This window comes from Lipotes vexillifer, unplaced genomic scaffold (genome assembly GCF_000442215.2).
Source record: "Lipotes vexillifer unplaced genomic scaffold, Lipotes_vexillifer_v1.1 scaffold308, whole genome shotgun sequence".
NCBI lineage: Eukaryota > Metazoa > Chordata > Mammalia > Artiodactyla > Lipotidae > Lipotes > Lipotes vexillifer.
The window spans coordinates 2,362,890-2,381,404 of record NW_006792985.1 but is presented as its reverse complement, the minus strand read 5'-3'; the positions used below and the strand labels follow the sequence as shown (position 1 = coordinate 2,381,404).

Below are 18,515 nucleotides of genomic sequence, written 5' to 3'. Positions count from 1 at the left end.
GATAAACATATGGTCTTTTATGTCTGATGAGGAAACTGAGCCACTGAGAGGTTAGGTTGCCAAGGCTACACAACCAGGAAAGGCAGCCACTAGGGACTGAACTCATGTCTATCTGGTGTCAAAGGGCCTGATCCTACCATTATTCCAATAGGTGTGAGATCTCTCAAAATAAAACACTCAAGTTGCGTTTCATCTACATGGTATTTTTTTCCCCTATGTCAATGAACCTCTACAGGAAAAAAAAAAAAGCAAAAGCAAAACAAACAAAAAAACAGCTCCCAATCCTGCAAGTCTCCTTGTGTGCTTTTTCTTTCCTTGAAAACCCATTCTCCACTTGCATCTTAGCCTCCCACCTACAAAATAAAGGCCAATGCTTTCCTCCAACCTTGTTCAACAGTCCAGGTCACTGTTAATCATTTAACAGTTTGGGAAGACCTTTATACACAATATTGCCCTCTGAGAGGGGGCAGAGAGATAATGTAATCAATCCCAAAAGTTAAGGGAAATCTTAGCCAAATTTACACTGAGGATTGATAGCATGGGAGTGAAAAAACATGAATCTAGATTACATGTAGGCTGGGCAGGATGGCCAGGTGTGTTGATCAGCATTACATTAGGAACATGGCTCAACAGATAACACCATCCCTCAAGTCATTTGGGGATTCGGCAGTGAATTCAAGCACCTACAGAGGTCTGCCATGCAGGCAGGAAGAGGATCCAGGTTAATGAAGACTCTAGAGGGACTTTCCAGGATGGCCTGTTACTTTATATCTTAGCTTGAGGGTCCCAACCCCCTCCCAGCATGTTTCTACCAATGTAACCACCGCTTCCTTCAAATCTTTCTTCCCTGATCTCTACTTTCAACTCACCCCCCTATTGGTTTCTTTCTTGGGAGCTATTGATGGTCCATAATAACCAGCCAGCCCCTAACTTGCCATATGGTTCAGGTTCGGCAAAGAGAAATCAAGAAACATCTTTTTCAGGGTAACAATAACAGTGTTTCAACACATAGTCAAATCCAGCTTTACAATGTTACATTCTCGACTTACGGAAGTCCTTGACTGAAACATAAACTCATGCTAAAAAAGACTTCCTGGCTGATGTACAGTTTTAAGATATCCCGAGTCCTCTTTGCTTCTCACCCCACCACTGTCACCCACAGGGAGGGGTTGCCTACCTGAGAAGATGTATTTTGGTCCATGTAAAAGAGGTTAGCCCTTCTCCAGGCTCAGTAAACATCTTCTGATGTGCTAATAGCCCTTAATGAGGACATCTGCCATCAGTTAAATAACTGGGACAGACAGAATAGGAAAACAAACCCTCTCTGTGGTTCTAAGTTGCAAATTGCCATTTGACATGTCACTGTTGCCGGAGAATCCCAGGTCTCAGCACATCCATGTGTGTGTGCGCACGCGCATGCGCTCACGCTCAACGGGTGCTCTCTCCTATCTCCCACGGCAACAGGCCACGACGTCACCGAGTAGCACTTCCAGGACACAGGTCATAAAGTCAAACTGATTCATTACACAACTAATGGGGTTTTTGGTGGTGGGTTTTTGGTTTTCTTTTTGTCGTTAAGGAGGGTGAAGTTTGGAGTAAGACTCCCATTTGCCGAAGCATGGGTGCTTTGCTGCCTCTCTAATGAACAATTTAGGGACCAAGGTGCCGGGCATTACTCCTCTTCCAAGAGTTTCAGGTTCTCCACTAACCTTAAGCTTTCTACTCTATGATCTCCCCTGGTAACCACTGCACAGAACATCGATTTGAGTTTTGGTTTCTTTGGCTAATATTTTGCATATCATTCTTAATCTTTTACCAGAAAGTTGCTAATGTTTTCTTTTTAATTTTATTTATTTATTTATGTCTGCATTGGGTCTTCGTTGCTGTGTGCGGGCTTCCTCTAGTTGCGGCACGTGGACTTCTCATTGCAGTGGCTTCTCTTGTTGCGGAGCACGGGCTCTAGGCTCACGGGCTTCAGCAGTTGTGGTGCACAGGCTTAGTGGTTCCGCGGCATGTGGGATCTTCCCGGACCAGGGCTCGAATCTGTGTCCCCTGCACTGGCAGGCGGATTCTTAACCACTGCGCTACCAGGGAAGTCCCTAATATTTTCTTTTAAATCTGTAAAGTTTTAACTTCATTTCTTTTTTCAATGTGACATTCTAAGCTCATGCAAAGGTCAAAATGTTACAGCACACCACATCTTTTATTTTATAACAGAATTCAGTGGAGAATAGGACAATTCATTTGTCCAAAACAATTCATTTTTCAGCAATTCTTGGCCAGGGACGATCTCTGTTGAGAGATGCCATGTGTGTCCACAGCATATTGATGACTATATGCAAATACGTCTGCGGTCCGTGCTATCTGAACCTTGGCAGAAAGAGGTAAGTTGTCATACTCCACCATCACCACCCAAATGTTGCCTGGTAGTTTCTTAAGCCTTATTTTCTTCTGCGGTGCCTTCTCCAGAAAAAGTTAAAAAAAAAAAAAAAATTCACTTCACTGAGCATATATTGACCGTTTCTTCCCAGAGGATTTTCTTCCCAGCCTGGCTTTGGACAGAAAAACCTCCAAGGGTAGCCAAGGGCCTGCACTAAAACATCTAGGTCTCTCAAGTTATACATCAGGTCCTGTTACACCATTTTTTAAATGTGTGGTATGCATTTTAGGTTTTCATGATATGAGCTTAAGATCACAGCACTGAGCATATTAGTAATTGATTCAATACCAAGATTTCTAAATCAGCTGTTCAGAGAATGACCATTTGGATTCTCAGGTCATTCTAATTGTTGTCTTCTTCTGAAGTTTTTTTTTTTAATATTTATTTACTTATTTATTTATTTATTTGGCTGTGCCGGGTCTTAGTTGCAACATGCAGGATCTTTGTTGCCACGTGCAGGATCTTTAGTTGTGGCACGTCTGAAGGTTTTTAAAAACTGGATTACAGGGCTTCCCCGGTGGCGCAGTGGTTGAGAGTCCGCCTGCCAATGCAGGGGACACGGGGTCGTGCCCCAGTCCGGGAAGATCCCACATGCTGCGGAGCGGCGGGGCCCGTGAGCCATGGCCACTGAGCCTGCGCGTCCAGAGCCTGTGCTCCACAACGGGAGAGGCCACAACAGTGAGAGGCCTGGATTACACTGCCTCAATGTACAATAGTTTAGACTACCATCATCTGAGTAATAGATGTAACAGAAAAATGGAAGGAGAAAATAAGGGCCCCAAATAGCCGTGCTATTTTCATATCCCAGCAGATGGGCCACAGAAATAGGTCACCTGATCTGGTTACACTGAATTTTCTCCAGCAAATAACAAATGACCCTGATCAACAAATACTTTTGTTGGTCTGACTGCACAACAGCCATTCAATCAAGTAAAAGAGACCATGCTGTTTGTACTGCCGGCAGCGAAGGAAAGCATTTTCACAGTTCAGCCCAGAACTACACTTCCCCTTCCTTCACACCTAGCTCCCCATTTGCTTTCAAAACCACCAGTGCCCTTTATTCACTGCTCTGCTGTGCATGCACTACTCTGTATGAAACAAGACAATTCTTAGCACAGTACTGGGCACACAGGGCTCAGTGATCTGTAAGTACTTCTATTAGTTCCGACGGACTGCATCTCCCTTGGACGGCAAGCCCTTGCTTATCCCATCAAATTTATGATTTTGAAGAGATGTTACTCACATAGGTGAGGAGAGCCCCAGATGTAACAAATAATGTGTTGTAAGAAATAAGACCTGCCGCTCGCCCAAAAATGACGGACAGTCATAGCGTCTTAGTAGCACTGCAGTGTTCAGACTCGGTTCTAAGGTAGCAGTGTTTTCTTGAAAACAGATAGAGAATGCTTTATAAGGAAGCAGGGATAAGTAAAAGCATGCCTACGAACGTGCCATGTGAGAGCGAGAGATGATCCAGCACTGTTTTCGTACATGCACGGGGCATGCATGCATGTGTATACATGTGGGTGCCTGCACTGCGGTTAAACCTGATCTGGCTGTACCAAAACTACGTGAGACGCAGGAGGCACGGAGATGCACGACTGCTGACTCAGCATCCTACCCAGGGCCAGCAGGAAGGAGGGAGCCAGCCAGGAGCCGAGTATCTCCGCAAGAACAAGCCTCCGAGAACTGACAGTTCCCTGCAGCAGTTTGCAGGGTAAGCTTCCAACCTGAACGTTAACCGCCAACGAATGCCTGAATGGCATTTGGGTTTACAGTCACTTTGATACACACATTCGAGGCTTCCTTTATTTTCTGACCTCCTGGCAACTCAAGGAAACAGGGAGGGACAATTTAATCCCAATTTTACAGCTCAGAAAACTGAGGGTCCTCCAGAAGGCCACTGATTTGCCCGAGCTAGCCAGCTGGGGTGTCTGTAGCTTTCCTGGCCCCTCCCTGGACTTGTTCTCTCTTCCCCTCAAGGGGAGACCCAGCAGCAGGACAGGGGCTCGGGCTGGAAGGGCTCCAGAGTTCCCAGCCCCAATGCCTTCACATTGCCTTGTCTGATCCTCACAATGAGCGCTGTGAGGGAGAAAGCGTGAGTTTCACTGGGAAGAAGGGATCTATTAGAGGCACTTACAATAATGAAAAGAGAAAGCTGGCAATAAAAGAATCACCCCCCAAAATATAAAACAGAGGGGAGAATTTAAAACGCCTAACAGTCCAGGACCCATGAGTGTAAGGCCCTGAGTGCACACGCCAGAAAACCTCTGTGATCATGATGCCTGAGGTGCCAACCCCGAGATACAAGAAAAGGGCCCCTTATGTTCTCCCCACTTTGAAGGCAGAGAAATGCAGGCTCTCTCTAATTTTTCACTGAAGTGGTTAAAGCAGAAAAACTATTCGGAACTCAACAGTCATTTGAATGAATATTCACATCCCCTGACTATGCTAAATAAACAGACGGTGGGGGGCGGCAGTTGTAGGGAAGGTGAGAGCCACCTGGTGACTTTCCTGGCTGGAATCAATAGGTAGTAAAAAGGCAGCAGCCCTCTACAGGGATGGATAATCAGAGCACAAAGGGCTGCAGGTGCCCAAGAAAGGAACCACCTGGTCCGGGGGCCGGGCCAAGAGTGGGAGATGCAAAATTATAGATGAGAAACCATGCACACGCAGACAGGATGGGCCAACTAGAGACACCAAACCAGAAAAGAGAAACAGGTATGGGAAGTGATCAAGGTGCCCAAAATACCCCTCCAGAATCCAAGTCTCATCTGGGAGCCACCGGTGCCAAACCAGCCAGTGGGAAATAAAAGTGTAATCTTGGCAGTTATAAGTCACAAGATAAGAAACACGTGCTGTTGGGATGACAGAACATTCTAGTGGCTGATAACATTTAAAAACGTGAAATAAGAGCTGGGTGCCAGAATTCGTTCCAAGACCAGGATGGCTGACCAGCCAAGGGAATAGATGTGTCTAGCCAGAAGGGCGATAACAGGCTTCCACAGATCAACTTTTAATCCAACTTTTCCCCCACTTCTGACTTCCCGGCTGACTGTACAGCCTTTCTGTTTCAGTATGGCAGTGGCTCCTCAGGCTGTCACTCTATCACCTTCTCCCAGGAGACTGCTCTGATCTCCTGGGATTGGAGCCTCTCCCCCAGTACCAGTGGGAATGCTTCCCATCCCCCAGGAATGCTGTGGCTGAGGGGAAAAAAAAGTCTGGATACACCTGAGCAACTAAAATTGGCTCCTCAAAATGGAAACAATGTGCAAGAGAAGCTATAACCCCGGGCACACTGCCGAGGACGCCTCTCCAGGAAAAGGGCTCGTGGCAGCCCGTCACCTTGACCTGTGTGACTTTCAGCAACAAGCCACCACCTCAGAGCCTCAGTTTCCTGCCTCGCTGTGAAAAATAAGAACAGTGCCCAGCATGTGAAAGGATCTCAACAGATGTGTTGCCTCCCCCGTTCCCCGATTTCAGACCAGCACTAGACAGCTAAATGACACGGTGGGCCACTCGGAGAGCTTAGGAGCTACTGTCCCGCTGGCATCTGGAAACTGAGGTTGCAAAAGGATATTCAACCCGAACCAGTAATACAACTGACTCTAAAGGGAATCAAGAAGTTGAGCACGGGTGAGGCGCTGATTAACTGAAATTCCAACAGAACTGATTTCGGCAAGACAGGGGAACCGAGAAATCCAGCATATTCCATTTAGAGGCCAGCTGGCCACGGTGAACCAACCGCAGGGCTCCCTGCTTCGAGAGCTCAACACCCAGCCGGCCAGCTCTGCCCTGTGGCCCAAAGCAGAGCCCACATGACCCGGCCCCTCACCTTGCTCTCAGCACACAGGTCCCAACCCTGCCCTCCTCTTCCAGCTGAAATCTCCATCTTGGTGCCCTGCCCAGGGCGGCTCAAGGCCCACTGGCAGGCCTCCCTGAGGCAGAGCGTGACCAGCCTCTGCGAGAACCCCCCAAATCTGACGCTCAGTCCAGGGTTCCAGCTGTCCCAGATCTGGATCCACATTCACCCGTGCAGACCTACACAGCACACAGGGCAGCACCGACTCACCAGAAACCAGGGCAAGGGGAGCCGCAGAACCAAAACACCAGCGTTCTAAACAATCTGCCGGTACTTGACACACGTGCAGGCTCTTGCTAATGAATTGAACAGAAGAATGACGGAGCCTCAGCTTCAGACCCTGACTTTAGAGAACTTTAGGCCTCGCTGAGCTTCTCCTGCATCCCACACCCAGCACTTGTTTATTAAAGCACTTAATACGCTCCCGAGTGACATTCATAGATCTGTGCTGTATAATTAGTGTGAGGCCGCACTTTGCATTCTAAGGACGGACGGAGAAGAATCCCAGGTGCGTTGGAGATGTCCAGCTAGGGAATGAACTGGGGTTAGAATTTACCATCCAGAGTCCACCACCGCTGCTCATCCACCCAGTGATTCTTCTCCCCGAAGTCCTCAGGGGGCCAGACAGAATTGACCATGGGGCTAAGCGGAGCCCTTCCCCACACCCACCCTTCCAGCCAAACCGTGTTAAAGCATGGGGCCTCACACCTGCACACCCTAAAGCCTGCCCCATTCTTAGAAAACAACTGCTTCGTGTCTGAGCCCACCTCATGTATGCCCGGCCTGCGTTAAATCTAAGCTTGGAACTGACCTTGTAATGGGTCTTCATTAAGATTTAAAATTAATGTACCCTGTTACCTAGCAAGTCCCCTTTCTCAGGATCTACCCTAGAGAAACACTCACGTGTGTGGCAAAGAGGCATGTACGGCCATGTTTATTGTAACAGCATTTGTAACAGCAGAGGATTTGGAAATAACTTAAATGGGCATCAATTAGGGTAAATCAACCAACAGTTTAGCCTTCTGATTCTAAGGAAGGCTATGCAGGAGTTAAACAAAATCAATAAGACCTATACATATTGACAGGGAGCCATCCCTGAGATGTAGTGGGGTGGAGGGGGCCAGCACACTACTACTCCCAGTGCACTTAGCTTCTTTTGAGTTCTTTAGGTATAAATGCAAGTATGTTAAGCATTTGGAGAATACCAACAAACTCAGTAACAGTGGTTAACCTCTGGGGAAGGGCTGGGATTAGGAGTGGTTGTCAAGGAAGATTTTGTTTGCTCTGGAAGGTTTGCATTTTTTTTTTCCCCTACAGAGAATGTGTTCAAGTAGTACTTGTGTAATGAAAATTTCATTTCACCATGTAATTTTTTTAAAAAAGAAAGAAACTGACCCTGCTCTGTACATTTCAGTCACGTGTTTGGGGGCAATTTCTACTCCAGTCTCACACATGCTTCCTGGGAGGCTGAGCGCCCTCAGCAGTGCAAAGCAGTGGGCTCTGCAACACAGATCTTGTTTCAATATTAGAAGCCCAACTCTGTGACTCTGTGGACCGTTCAATTTATACTCTAGTTCAAGGAAGAGGCAAGAAAAAAGAGAAAGGCCTGTCAGGGGACTTCTGGGTAATTCAAAGGGATGTCCTAGGAGCGATTTCAGTTCTTCTAGAGCATTCCAGCTCTCCAACACCACACACACACACACGCACGCACGCACACACGCACATGCACGCGCACACGCGGACTTGCCAATAATGGCAGCCCTCGCCCAACCACACGTAATCCACACCAGGCCTAGCCGGCTGTGCCTCAGACTCTTCCATCCGGGAATCAGGATTTCTAACATAAATTCAGATCCTGTGGGCTAATGAGAAGGAAGAATCTGACCACCACATTAGAAAAGCTCCAAAATATCATTTACTCCCCCAGGGCCACCTAACCACACAGAATGCTGATTTTTCAACACAGACACTCCTCCACCTCCACCTCTTCAAGACACTACGTGAAAAGTCCTTAGAAACACAAAATTCTAATATTAAGGACCTAGGGTTAGGCAAAACTAACCTAGGGTGATAGAAATCAGAGCTGTGGTCCTTCCAGCCGGGGGAAGATTCACTGGAAAAGGTCACATGGAACACTTTGGAGGTGATAGAAATGTTCTGTCTCAAAATGCATTTGTCAGAACTGATCAAACAGCACATTTCAGATCTGAGCATTCCACTGTATGCAAATTACACCTCAATTAAAAAAAAAAAAAAAAAAACTACCCCAGTACAGTTTCTCTGCTAGCTGCAGCAGAACTTTGAGCTGTCCTATCAGACATCTGAAATCTCTGTTGTGCTATGTAAAGAGCACAAGTACCATGGCGACAGTCACCATAAAAATAGATAACAAGATTAAAATGGATAGAGGACACAGGAATTTAAGAACGGCGCACCAGGAGCAATTCGTTTTCGGCAGAAGAAAAATAGAGGACAGGGAGTTTTTCATTCCCCCTGCACTTTGAAAAACAACCATTGAGTGTGGTTGTTTTTACTAAAAGAGTTTTATGGCTTCCCAGTACTCAAAGGACAAAAAAGGCTGAGAGCTGTTACTTCTTATCATATTTTGCCTTAAAAAGAAAAAAAAAAGTATGATACCCTAAGTTTTTCCCATACCCACTGTTCTGTGGCCCAGGGAGCCGATTCACAGCAATGCGACAAGCACAGATGATGTGCCATATACACTGTGTGAGGTCCAAATGATACTGAGATAAAGGCGGCCTGGGCCCTTTCTCAAGTGCACAAAGACTTCCAACTTTAGTTCCAATTACCAAGTTCTGCCTACATTTTTTACATACATCGAAAACTGACGCCCCCTAGGTGTGCACCCTGAAATTACTCCACATGAAGAGAGCGCTTTCTTGCCCAATACTGACTTTTTTCAAATGTCAAAATGTAGGCATGAATCACTTGGCGACAGAAATCGTGTGTTCTTCTCCAAAAGATGAGATAAACCTCTGTTCTCCTTGTGGAGTTTCTCTAAGAAATGTTTGCTAAGTAACTTAGCCCTTGCAGTGTCCCCAGCAGCAAAAGAAGTAATCCAAAAATATCAGGAAGAAAATCTAAAATTTTTAAATAATCAGGGTGGATTCTAAATAAGTCATATATTTAAGTAAAATTTAGGCAAAATTAAACTTCCACGTGTAAGCTACAAATAATAAAAATGAAAAAACAAAAAAATTTTTCATTCAAACCACAAATTTACTGTCGGATAGCAACTAAACATATGCATTCCTGGAAAATCCCACACAAAAGTCTCTTTAAATCTGTCTCTTGTTCCCTCTGTCACTAAGCCTACAGAGCAATCACAAGGTTCAGACTCCTCCCTGATGTTGGGATGGTTTTTAATGTGCTGCACCTGGTGATATAAATCTGCAGTGGAGAAAATGAAGGAGGAGATGGTCAAGGACACTCCCAGATCCTCCGCAGCCAAGCAGAGGACCCAGGAGTCAGTTAAAGGTCCCCATCTTGATTCATTCATTATACTGAATACAACCAGCCAATAAACATATTAGTCTTCCGTATGTCGATCTGTTTTTGTTTTTTTTTTTTGCGGTACGCGGGCCTCTCACTGTTGTGGCCTCTCCCGTTGCGGAGCACAGGCTCCGGACGCGCAGGCTCAGCGGCCATGGCTCACGGGCCCAGCTGCTCCGCGGCATGTGGGATCTTCCCGGACCGGGGCACGAACCCGTGTCCCCTGCATTGGCAGGCGGACTCTCAACCACTGCGCCACCAGAGAAGCCCTGTCCATCTGTTTTATTTATTGTTATTTGCCATTTTCCACCCCACACCCACCTTCTTGCTTTTCCTAAAGACAAAATTCCATTTTCAGCAGCCCTGGGGCCCTAAGCTGAGTCCTGACCCACCTTGGAATAGTTCTCTTCCTCCTTTCTAAAATAACCCCAGAAGATCTCTTGAAAATGTTAGGACCCACTTATTAACATTTTTTTTAAAGAGCTTAAAATGGTGATTTGACCGCAGTACTACACACTAGAGGTATATTCCATATTCCACGTTATCTTTCAGCTTTGACAAGTCACACAATAACCCAAGAATTAGAAAGGACTCTGGAGGCCAGCCTAATTCCTGTTCTCTTCTACGGCACCCCGAATCCACACCATTCAGCCCAACCTGAATACCTTCAATGATGGGGAGCTCACTACTTCATGGGCAGACATTTCCACTGTTGGTCAGGCCTGCCAGCTAGAAAATTCCTTTTCTGATAGAACTGAAATCTGCTCTCCCAGTCTTTAGGGTTAAAAGGAACCTTAAAGTTCATCACCTTCGTGTAATCATTCAATGGATAAGGAATCATGTAATGCAATCATTCTACAGAAGAAGAATCTGAAGCTAGAGATGATAAAGCCGTTGTTCCATCCATTGGTCATACTCCAACACCAGAGCAGAAATGAACAAGTCGACTCTTTCCTATACCTCATAACCACGAAAATATTTGAAAAGTGCTATTGTGTACCCACCCCATGAATGTACTCCGGTCATTCCTGATCCCACAGCATCCTAGTCTCCTTCCTGCGGGTGAAGCCTTGTTTGTTCATGTTTCTTTTAAATCATGGCTCCCCAGTGGTCCAAATGTCACATGACCAGCAGAGGTCATTAAGACTAGACCCTGTGATTGGACTGATGAATTTCTGATCCAGTTATGAATGGGATTCAATTTCTAAAAAGCCTCATCCCACTCAGGGCTCAACTCATGAACAGAACAATCTCAAAACTTTTTTCCCGAGCTTCCCTGGTGGCGCAGTGGTTGGGAGTCCGCCTGCCGACGCAGGGGACACGGGTTCGTGCCCCGGTCCGGGAAGATCCCACGTGCCGCGGAGCGGCTGGGCCCGTGAGCCATGGCCGCTGAGCCTGTGCGTCCGGAGCCTGTGCTCCGCAACGGGAGAGGCCACAACAGTGAGAGGCCCGTGCACCGAAAAAAAAAAAAAAAAAAAAACTTTTTTCCCACATGATCTGCGCCCACCTCAGCACCTGGAGGACCACCAGGGTTACACTGTGCTTGTCTGTTTACCTGTCAGTCTCCCCCTTTCAATCAGATCATCAACTTCAGGTCAGGGACTGAGTCTTCTGTTTTTGACTCCAGTACCTAGTCAGTGCTTGACACACACGCAGGTAAATACTCAAGATTAGTCACTAAATGAATCATCTACCTTTACCCATCCTGTCCTTGAACGATAAAATGTTTTTAAAATAGCAGTGTTCAAGAGAATGAAGAGACAAACCACAGGCTGGGAGAAAATATTTGCAAAAGATACATCTGATAAAGGACTGTTATCCATAATATACAAAGAACTCTTAAAACTCAACAATAAGAAAACAAACAACTCAATTTTAAAAAGGGAGCCAAAGACCTTAACAGATACCTCACCAAAGAAGACATACAGATAACAAAAACAGCACATAAGATGTCATCACAAATCGTTAGGGAAATGCAAATTAAAATGAGATACCACTACACACTTAAGAGAATGGCCAAAATCCAGATAAATGACAACACCAAATGCTGGTGAGGATATAGAGCAACAGGAACTCTCATTCTTTGCTGGTGGGAATGCAAAATGGTGCAGGCACTTTGGAAGACACTTTGGTGTTTTCTTACAAAACTAAACACACTCTTACCATATGACCCAGCAACTGCCCTCCTTGGTATTTATCCAAAGGAGTTGCAAATTTATGTCCACACAAAAACCTGCATACAGGTGTCTATAGCAGCTTCATTCATAATGATTGCCAAAACTTGGAAGCAACCAGGATGTCCTTCAGTAGGTGAATGGATAAATACACTGTGGGACATCCAGATAATGGAATATTATTCAGTGCTAAAAAGAAATGAGCTATCAAGCCACGAAAAGACATGGAGGAAGATTAGATGCATATTACCGAGTGACAGAAGCCAATCTGAAAAGACTATGTACTGTATGATTCCAACTGTATAACATTCTAGAAAAAGCAAAACTGTGAAGGCGGTAAAAGGATTACTGGTTACCAAAGGTTGTGGGGAGGGAGGGATGAATAAGCAGAGCACAGAGGATTTTAGGGCCATGAAAGTACTCTATATGATACTATAATGGTGGGTACATTTGTCCAAACTCAGAATGTACAGCACCAAGAGTGAACCCTAATGTCACCTATGGACTTTGGGTGATTATGACAGTGCAGGTTCATTAGTTACAACAAATGTACCATCTGGTAGGGGACGTTGATGGTGGGGGGATGTGCATGTGAGGGGGGCAGGGGGTATGTGGGAACTCTCTGTACCTTCCTCTTAGTTTTGCTGTGAACATAAAAGTGGTCTAAAAAATAAAGTATATTGTAAAAAATATACTTACATATATGGTAGTGTTTTTTCCACTGTGATATACATACACACTATAAAAAATATAAATAGTAAATTTAAAATGTAAAAAAAGAAAGTCACTCAACTCATCCATTTAGAAGTAACCAATATTAGTATTTTGGTATTAGAATTTTTGGTATATTTCCTTCCAGTCATTTTCTATGCACTTTGTTTCTTTAAGATTTGAAATCATATTGTAGATGCACCTTAACTTTTAGCAGAAACATCTGTCCGTGTTATTTTAAAATTATTCCTAAACATTATTTTTAATGGCCATAATATTCCACTATTACGGAATATTAGTGGAATCACTTTCGGATTACTTCCAGCCCAGTCACACCATTGGATATTTAGGTTGTTTCCAATTTTCCATTATAGTTTAAGAAAAAAAAAAAAAAAAACCTCTAAATAATCCCTGTGCACAAAGCATCATCTACATTTTGGATGTGGTCTCCAGAAGTGGAATTATCCTACCAGAATGTATGAACATTACAATTCAAATTTTAAAAACTAAATCAGACTTTACATTTATCCCTTACTGAATTTCTTTTTTAAACTTGGGCCCTCATTCTTGATGTCTTTGAACCTTGGTTTATCTACTAAATAAGCAATTCCTCCCACCTCTACGCCATCAACAAAGCTGACAAACATACCTTCTGTATCTTGATCCACGACACTGGAAATAAATGTTGAACAGCTCAAGGCCAAGAATAGAACCTTATGGCACCCATTTTCAGACCCCTTTCCAGGCTGACTCGGTGCCACTAATTAAGTTTTTGCATATGACTATACAATTAAATTAATAACACCATTCAGCCCACATTCTACCACTTATTTAATATGGACCTTCATATCTTCAGAAATTGTTAAGTACTTTACTAAAGACAAAGTGTACTATAGCTGCTGCACCATTTCTCTGACCCAGTAACCATCATATAAAACAGGAAATGGGTTTAATCTGATACGATCTGGCTGACTTCTGATTATCCCTGCATCCTAAGGGCACACTTTTTCAAGCAATTAAGCAAAAAGCATTTCAGTTTCTACGTTTTTTCCCCCAAACCTGTATTTTAAAATAATCAGACTGCATACCTGTATAAAGCAGGGTGGCTCTTATTCAGTCCCTGTCACCTGTGGCTCCCCCAGGGAAGGGCTCTGAATCACAGGTAGTTATGGACCCCCAGGGTAAACCAAACTGTCTCCAGACCACAGAGATCTGAACCTATTCATTTCAGCTGGTCCCAAATCAGCCTAGTTTTCCAGGAGTCATTTGCATTCACACCTTGAACCAATTATCCCGTGGTCATTACGAACCCTGGCTTCTCAGTCTCTGGATCCTGGAAGCCTACCCCCGGGCCCATCCTAGGAAGAAGGAAATAAGAAGTGACACAGCCCCTCTCCTTGCCGTTCCTTTATTACTGACTCACAGAACCAAAGCTCCTGAGAATCTAATGTCTTGCGGCACTTGGCGGCCATGACTCACATCTCACCAAGTTATTACCCTGACGTCGTCGTTCTCAGAGGATACATGCCAGGAGCCACCAGCTAACCAGGTCAGCCTGAAGTGGAAAATGACAAGGCCTGAGAGATCTTGGGGTCGCTAGAAATTGGCTTCACCATAGAGAATACAGCCCAAAGCCGTCTCTAATTAGTACCATTCCAGTCTTCAGAAAAATATTTCACAGTGCCAGCCGGCAGCAACTCAGAAAGTGCTCCTCACCTGCCCACCTGCCCAAAACAAATCATTTGCACACAAGGCTCTCAGATTCCATGTCACACTCCTACCCGAATCCCTGCGGTGGCCACCCAGAGCCAGGGACACGATCCCAAAGTCCCTACTTGGCCTTCGAGTCTCTTGAAAACTCAGGTCACAAACCCAAAGGCCTGCAGGGCTGAGCAGGGAATTGACTTCGACTGGACTGAGGCAACAGAGAGAACGGGAACTGGGACGGCTGGGGGCCCCGGGCCATCTCCCGCCCACAGCGGGCAGCCGCCACTCAGCTGCACAGACCTGCCTGCTCTGGCTCTTTACCAGAGTCCCAACTCCAGAGGTTTTCTGGATTGCTCCTAATTTTTGAAGACCTTTGCGTGGTCCCAATGACAACTCATCTGAAGGTTGAACACATTCTTCGGGCCTCGCGTTTACAACCCTTCCACTGCCCTTTGCTCCTAACCGACCTTTCCGGCCTGACTGCTCCCTCCTCTCCCAAGGACCTCTGTTCTTCACTCTTCCGCACACTATGTACACCCCTAACTCCAAGCTGTGGCCCGTGATACACACCCCACCTGTGTGGCACCATGAGACACCCCAAAGGGTTCTTCCCAGACTTCCTTCCCTATTCCAGAAAGTTGTTCCAAGCCAAACAAGCATGTCCCCTTCTCCTGAGCCCTATGGCTACTTATTTTTCATCTTGGCCTTTCGTCATATCGCCTTGCTCCTTAATTACAGGTGGATCCTATCTCTCCTATCCTTCAATCCCTTCCTCATGCTTCCTTCCACCTCCAGCACAACTAAGGGTAGCTCTGCCCAGGCGCAGCTTTCCTAGATATGAAAATGCTCTATGGCTGTTTTTCCAACTGTGAGTTACAATCCATTACAGGCCGGTTACATCGACTTAGTGGGAAACAAAAAGCATTTTTAAATGAAAAATAATGGAATAGAAAATAAAAGTACCAGAGGAGATTGCAGCAAGCAAAAGAGGTAGTGCTCATGAACTTAAATTAGATTTTTACATACATGATTGAGTATACTAGGTCATGATGTAAATTTTATTTCCTAATGTAGGTCATGGTCGAAACAGTGTAGAAAACAGCGCAGAAAACAGTGCTCTCTAACGAGGAGATTAGCTCCACCAGTGCTTCACGCAATGTTTTTTTTTTTGACAGTCATATATTCTCTAAAAAGAAAAAAATATCTGATGGCTACCCCTCCCCACACGAGTCAGCTTCCCCTGCCAGTTCACTGATCCTGCATCTCAGAGAAACAGGGAGGCTAAGTAACTGCAATTACATTCTCGCTCATTCTGCAACTTTTTGCAATCACCCTTCAAATTCACCAGCCCTTGGATGCTGAAAGTTGAGGCTTAGGGAATTTGTTCAGCAAATCACCCTAAGTCACCCTTGCAATAGGAAGGCAGAATTCAGAGCTCAGGAGAAACCCCAGCTCCCCCTCTGCGGGCTGGTCGCTGGCTTCCTGGGAACTGGCAAGGGCTCTCTCTGGTTAGGAGGGACCTGGCCCTGGGAAAGGCACTATCCCTAGGCCCAAAATCTCCTTCCTCTTTTAGATCATCTTGCTGCCCCTTCATCTTGTTGCTTCCCCCATGCACATCTACAAGGGGACAAAAGCACTAGACTGAAGGTCTCAGTGGAGAGCAAAATTCAACGTCATTTCAAAGCCCAGCAATGTATGTGCTGAGTGAATTCCATTCTACTTCCCTCCAATCTCCAATCCCACCCTCCTGGTTAGCAGAAGAGGTGGCCCATCCTCCTTGGAGCCTCATCTCCTCCGAGTTGCTTTACCAAATTCATGTTCAGGACCAGGTGGTATCTTCTGAATGGCAAGACAGAACACAGCCTTCCAACTCAGACCCCCAGTCCCCCTCACGAGCATCCCCCCACCCCATGACCAAGAAGACACTCCTCGGAGTGCCTTCCCTCCCCGGCTCTGGCAGCCTTTTCCACCCTACACACCCTGGTTTCCCACCAACCTCAGAGCCACAGCTGCTAGCAGGACACCTATGTTTCGACGTCTTGGCAAACACAAGAAACTTCCCTGCAGCCTGAGTGTCAATTACTTCTCTCCAAAACACACATTTCCGATTTCTCAAGTTACCAACTACAGCAGCTCCAAGGCCCTGGCGTGTAATCAATTTCCACAAAGAATTAATTTCCATTCATCTCCTTCCTTCACCCTGCCCCTGTCAACAGATCATTTCAACAGTAATGCTTCTAAAATCCACCCTGTCTTCCATTTCCAGTTACCCCAGTCCAAGCCCTGGACACTCCACAACTGTAACAGCCTACTAACTGATTTGTCTCCTAACATTACTTTTAAAAATCTTTCCAAATACCCTTTCGTTACATCAGTCTCTGGCTCAGAAACCTTTACTATCTCTCCAGTACACACAGGGTAAAATGCAATCCCCCAGTCTGGCTTTCTAGGACGTTCACAACCTCAACCATTGTTCCTCTCTATCTTTATCTCCTACTGTTCAGGAAACATCCCCTGGTCTGGCCAAGGCCATCTCCTTGTCTCTCAGGAAAACTCATGTTCATTTGCACCTCATGGCCCATCTCAAAGGTCTCACGCTCCAGAAATACAGTTCTGGTGATTCCTACCATATTCCTTCTCTGAACGCCAACAGCACCTACTCTACACCTCGCAGTTTGCCAGGTCATTGTGCCCTATCTTGAGGTCCTATTTCCTGTGCTCAAGTCTCTCTGTCCCCCCGCCCCCCGAGGTTATAAACCCTGGAGGGAATCATCTCCTGTATCTTCTGCATCCTCCTCACTGAGGTAACTCCTCCACAGTCCCTTTCTGACCCTCTCACACCGGTTACTTCTTCCTCCCGTGCCTTTGGCCTTTGCCGGTTATCCTTCACGTGCATAACTTATTCCCTAACTTAGGACTCTAAGTCCATTCCCCAACCCTGACCTTGCCTTTGATAGTCGCCCCGTCCCCCAGCATTTGCAGTCACTTACGCAGTCTGTGCACATTAATTTGAACTTGAGCTCTCAAATCACTTCTACCTGGTCAGTAGGCTTTCTGAGGCCTTAGATTTCTTGAGTGTCTTTTATCTCCCAGAGAAACTGGCATGGTGCTGAGAACGCAGCAGCCCCCCAGAGGTACCTGTGGAGTTGAACTTAATTGTTATGTTTCCTGGTGTTTCAAGTTCCCTGAGACCCAGAACCTCTGTTTACACATCTTAGGCCTTCAATACCTGTTGATCACTCACTTCCAGGCAAAATGCACCAAATACACTCTTCTAGAAAAGGGGGTGTAAAGAACGGACCGGTGGCCTGTAGGTAACCCCTGCACCTGGCCGCCTGGCATGAGAACGCCGGCCTGCGAGAAGCGCTCCAAAGCCACTGAGCATTGGCCCAGGCTGCCTGCAATCAAGGAGGCAGCGGGACCCACCTCGCCGCCTGGCAGGTGGGCTTCTTTAGGTTCCTGCGTCCGTCCCAAAGTGAAGGCGCTGAGCCCTGAATTCCCAGGCAGAAAAGAAAATGCTGCCTTTGAGATTGCACATGACAAACTCCCCGTCCAGGCCCCCACCCGGGCACCGCACATGCCCACAGTGCCAGTACTGAGGAGGGTCAGGAGCCGCCGGCGAGGAGAGGCAGGGTGAAGGCGCGCAGAAGCAAGCGGGGGTGGACAGAAGGGCAGAAGGGGACCGAGAGGGTGGGGGCCAGCCCCCGAGGTGGAGGGTGTGTCGCGCCGCGCGTCCCGGAGCGCTGCACTCGCCCGCCCGGCGGCTCGGCGGAGCGGGCAGGAACGCGCGGGGCGCCGGGAGAACTGGGCCGGCGGCCCGGCCGGAAAGGGTCAGGGAGGGGGCAGGTCACCCTCCGGCGGAGAGGCGACTCCCGGCCAGGGCTCAAAGTTGGGGAGGGGATTCCTCGGCGAGCGCAGGCGGCAGGCGAGATAAACAAGGCGGCGCACGGGAGGGCGGGCGCTCACCCTCTCCCGGCCGGCGCGGCCACTGCCGCAGCGCCCCCGCGCCCCTACCGGCCGCTGCCCCGGCGGCGCCCGCCTCCCGGGCCCTCCTGTCGCCGGCCCGGCCCCCACGGGCGTGCGGAGCGTGGGAAGTTCCCGGGCCGCCCCC

The 18,515-nt window shown here is 46.8% G+C and overlaps 1 protein-coding gene across 1 annotated transcript in view; it reads right to left on the bottom strand.

Moving 5' to 3' along the window:
* The window catches only part of ZNF395 (zinc finger protein 395), a 36,750-nt gene that overhangs the window by 17,352 nt on the left and 883 nt on the right, over positions 1–18,515 (bottom strand). The window lies entirely within an intron of this gene.